Source organism: Anguilla rostrata, chromosome 10 (assembly GCF_018555375.3).
Source record: "Anguilla rostrata isolate EN2019 chromosome 10, ASM1855537v3, whole genome shotgun sequence".
Taxonomy (NCBI): domain Eukaryota; kingdom Metazoa; phylum Chordata; class Actinopteri; order Anguilliformes; family Anguillidae; genus Anguilla; species Anguilla rostrata.
This window is the reverse complement of record NC_057942.1, coordinates 1,877,501-1,882,213: the sequence shown is the minus strand read 5'-3', so window position 1 is coordinate 1,882,213 and position 4,713 is coordinate 1,877,501. Positions and strand designations below refer to the sequence as shown.

Sequence of the window (4,713 nt, the reverse complement as noted above, 5' to 3'; positions counted from 1 at the left end):
TGGCTTAAAGGTGGATTAATGTGATGTGTGTAGATGAGCTAAATGTGCTAACGTGTAGATGAGCTAAGTAACTGTAGTGAGCATGTAGTGTAGAGCTAAGGCTAACGTGTAGATGAGCTAAACTCTAACTGTAGATGGCTAAACGTGCTAACTGTAGATGAGCTAAACGTGCTACGTGTAGAGGCTAATGTGCTAACGTGTAGATGAGCTAAACGTGCTAACGTGTAGATGAGCTAAACGTGCTAACGTGTAGATGAGCTAAACGTGCTAACGTGTAGATGGGCTAAACGTGCTAACGTGTAGATGAGCTAAACGTGCTAACGTGTAGATGGGCTAAACGTGCTAGCGTGTAGATGAGCTAAACGTGCTAACGTGTAGATGGGCTAAACGTGCTAACGTTAAGGCTAAACGTGCCGTGTAGATGGGCTAAACGTGCTACTGTAGATGGGCTAAACGTGCTAACGTGTAGATGGGCTAAACGTGCTAATGTGTAGATGGGCTAAACGTGCTAACGTGTAGATGGGCTAAACGTGCTCGTGTGTAGATGGCTAAACGTGCTAACGTGTAGATGGCTAACGTGCTAACTGTGCTAGACTGATGGCTAAATGTGCTAACGTGTAGATGGCTAAGTGCTACTTAGAGACGTGCTCGTGTGTAGATGGGCAATGTGTAGATTATATCAATATATTTAAAAAATATTCTCAAATAAATACTTAGTTGACTTTTTAGCAAATGTCTATGAATAAATTTCATTTTTTCCAAACAGATTTATATTCTCACCATGAACTTCTTTGCTTACCTGTGAATTTCATTTTTTGAGTGCTTGTTTTTTCACGACTTTTGGCAGTTTTGTTGCACTTGCAACTATCATAATTGTACGTAAAAGCAAGTAGAGATTGCGTTAACACTAGGTAATTATCACATTATTATGTGACAAGATCACATTAAAATGTGATAACTTTAATACCCTATACATTATAATGTGATAATCATTAAGCTTATACAAGTTTTTTAAAAATGTTCTCGTAAAACAAGATTCACAGATATTCAAAGCAAAAGTCTAAGGTGAAAATCAGTGTTAATCTGTGTTTTCCAAAAATTAACTGCTTTCACAGAAATTTTCAGGACATTTTATGTGATTTCTTGCAGATCAGACAGTTACTTGTACAGTCCATGATCAAACAACCACATATACATGTACATCTGTCTGAAAACGTATGACAACCGCAGTGTACGATTATGAAACGTTTTAATCACATATTTTGCTTCACATTCAGTTTAGTGATGTGTGTCAGTAGGCTGGAGTAACTGACGGCTACCATTCCCGGAAAAGGCTCCGGCAGGCGAGCCGGTATCGGAAAACCGTCCGTTCCCGGTCCTCGGGAAGGCTGGGTGTCCTGGCTCTGGTGAACAGGTGCCTGGGTGTGCCCCTCTGATCAATGTTAAATATTCAATACGCAGTAATACCAGGCTCCATATCGATTGGATAACTGGGGGGGGGGAAAATCTTGACGTTCCGAAAAAAGCCGTCTCCATGACAGTTTCTTAATATCAATAAGTTTGGGGCCTAAGAGGTAAGTTTGGAGAGGGAGTGAGAGAGAGAGAGAGAAGACAATCGATTGTTTCTTTGTGCCAGGGAAGACTTGATGCTTTTAAAAGGTTTATCATAATTATAGTGATCTTCGCAGTTGTGGCATATCAATCCCGTAAAGTATTTCCCCCCCCCCCCTGATTTTAATTTTCATCCAATCATGTTAAGTGGCTGATCAGCTTTACCGGCAGTGGAATTATTTGTATACTTATAGTTTTGAGAACAAAAGTAACTGTAGTTATATTTGAAGAACACAAAATGCTCTTACGATTCACAGAGACCTCTTCTCTGACTACAGGAGTATTATTTCTCTTTTTGGGAAATTTAATTTTAGTTTAATTTAAATTTTAGCATGTTTGTGAAACGTGAGGTGTGTGTGTGTGTGTGTGTGTGTGTGAGGGAATGATGATAGTTTTTCACTGTTGTGTTACTCTCAGACTGTTACTGCCGCCTTTTCATATTTACCATAATCTGCACTCGGTTTTTGTTTTTCTGATTGCTTTTTTGAAATTGCATTTGCTTTTGCTCTCAAATGTGATTTTTATACCATGCGTTCGTTCTGTTTTCATCTGTTTATAAGGTTTAACTGCTGTCTCACTCTGCCAAGGCTGATCATCGGCACCTTCTGCCTGTTCTGAATTATTTCTCGCCATCTTTTGGTCACCTTTATCTTCTGTCACACATCGCTTTCCTAGAATGAGCTGCTTAATTAAAGTGCACATGGTATAGAGACAAACTTAATTAGTTAATAAGGTTTTATTTCACACATTCTTTTACTCATGCCAGAAATGCATATCATTTGCAAACTGGCTGTCCTCTAAGTTTAGCTGTCTGTTGCTATTTGTTTATGCAATGTACAAAAAAAAAAAGAAGAAGAAAAAAAAGCACAATCTGGTACACTTTGATGTTTTCATTAAAGGGCTGTTCGGACGTCATCATTTGCTGTTAATGGTTCACAAACAGCTTAGAAGGTATGATGGTAATAGCCAGTATTAAATTAACAGTTTTTGTTTGAGGAATGACGCGTGTCGTGCGTCCTCTGTTTTGGAACAGACCGTGTTCTCCTCCATTGGGCTGTTAGGAGCACTGGAGAAGGTTCTGGGTTTTTATCATGGGGTTCCACATTCCATGTTCTGTATACAGTGGACTTTGAGTACAGGTGGGCAGGTGTGTGCAGGTGTGTGCAGGTACTGACGGACGGGGAATTAAGACACCTAAACTTTTTCAGCTTCAGTCGCCTCTACTGTGAATAAAAATAAAAAGAGGGGGAGAGAGAGAGAGAGAGAGAAATTCCTAGCAAGAATTATGACGCGGTTAATTATGCAAAATTAACGCGTGCGTATTTCATAGCGCGTTGTGGCGAGCGGGCGAAGTGGCGGGAAAACGCTCGTACCTCAGGCGTCGCGACCGCAGCTGCGACTCGCGCGTGTGGTCGTGGCAACGGTGGCGGGGGCGGCGGTGGCATCATTCACCGCGCCCTTATCGTACATTCCGCTCGCGGTGTGGGGTGGCGGGGGTGTGGGGGGGGGGCGGCCTCAGGAGTCTCAGTTCGGGGGTGCGAGCTCACGAGCCAGAGCTCAGAGCACTCTGGGAACCTGCTAATTGCTTGTAGGGTGTAACACTCACAGCATGGAAGTGTTTATTGAACCGACAAAAAAAAACCTCCTGAATTCAAGAGGTGATACTATCCCCCCCCCCCTTCCCACAATCCCCTTGTGTTCCTAACCGAGGCAGACTGTTGTTGTGATTGGCTCCTTCTCTCGAAAACCCCGCCCCTTCCAAAGGCTAGCTTTGATCTTTGTTTAATTTCTTGTTTTATCAGGTGGACGCTGATTTGGCCACTTTGGGGCTTTCTGAAACCGCGAGAATGAGAAAAATTAGGCCTCTTCAGTACTACTGCTTCTCGAATGGAAGGGAAAATAAACTCTTGTATTACTCCCACTGTTCAATCTGCATTTTTGGCATGCGATTGTTTTTAGACCAAAGGAGCAATAATAATAATGTGAGGCGTTTAAATGTGTTCTGCCAGCTGTGTGTATGAGCTTAATTCCTCATTCTTCTGTTTTAAAACCTTACTGTAAAATAAAACGCTGCATGGCATATTAACCAGAGAAGCTGTAGGGGTAGGTGAGATAGCGGTTCGTGGGTTGGGCGCTTGGTAATGAAGTGACAGTGCATTTAGCTTCAAATCAGGCGGAAGGCACATGCTGTGCTAGCAGCTCAATTAGAGAGCACATTTAAAACGAAGAGCCCCAATTCTTTACCCCAATTAATTAACACTGGGCTGGGAGGAGAGGGGTGTGGAGATCAGGGTGGAGGGTGAACTGTGAAGTGTTCGCTAGGGAATCTCCTCTCTCTCGCTTTCTGCCTCTCTCTTTCTCTCTCTTCCACCATCTCTCTCTCTCTCTCTTCTGTAACTTCTTGTTTACGTCCACCAAAATCCTACAGCTGGCTCTGTCCTTAGTTACGCCTTTTTAGTGTGGGTCTGACATAGAAAGAGGGAGAGAGAGAGAGACAGAGCGAGAAAGAGAGAGGGGGAAGAGAGAGAGAGAGAGAGAAAGGACCAAAGGAATGCAGGAGCTGAATATCTGCTGGGCCGAGGGGAAAAAAAAGAAGAGTATTCTTTCAGTTCAACAACTTACCAAAAACAGCGAGCATGCTGGGATATCGTCACATGACCCCCCTGCTTGACAGGGTAGGCTTTCTGGAATTCTCCAGTCCAGACCACGGGAGGAATCAGGCCGGGAAGAACAGCTCACAGCCAGACCGGCCTGCCCCACCATAGAGCCAGACTCACCAGCTCTGAAAGGGGAAGAGGGCTTTTTTTCTTCTTCTTCTTCTATGATACTGAGAACCGAATGATTTATACTCCAGGTGCCTGGTGTCAACAAGCTCACGGCAGAGAATTCCCCACAGAAATACGGATATATAACTGTATTAATATATATCCATACTCTCTGTACATAAGATTAAATGAGTTCATATTCCCGGTAGTAGACTTCCTCACCTATTCCTCCCAGTGCTGTTATTCTAATTCATCTAAAAGAGGCATGTGAGTAAAAGTGTCAGGTGTCCCGACTCTGTTTATTGCCCCGATGTTCTCATTATACAGCCCTGCCCCA

The 4,713-nt window shown here is 43.1% G+C and overlaps 1 long non-coding RNA gene across 1 annotated transcript in view; it reads right to left on the bottom strand.

Annotated features, from left to right (window-relative positions):
• Positions 1-1,190: 1,190 nt before the first annotated feature.
• The window catches only part of LOC135233811 (uncharacterized), a 7,211-nt gene continuing 3,688 nt past the window's right edge, over positions 1,191-4,713 (bottom strand). The window contains exons 2-3 of the long non-coding RNA XR_010323946.1: positions 4,234-4,393; positions 1,191-1,490 (exon numbers count right to left, since the gene is read on the bottom strand). This is a non-coding gene — a long non-coding RNA (uncharacterized LOC135233811). The remainder of the gene's footprint in view (positions 1,491-4,233; positions 4,394-4,713) is intronic.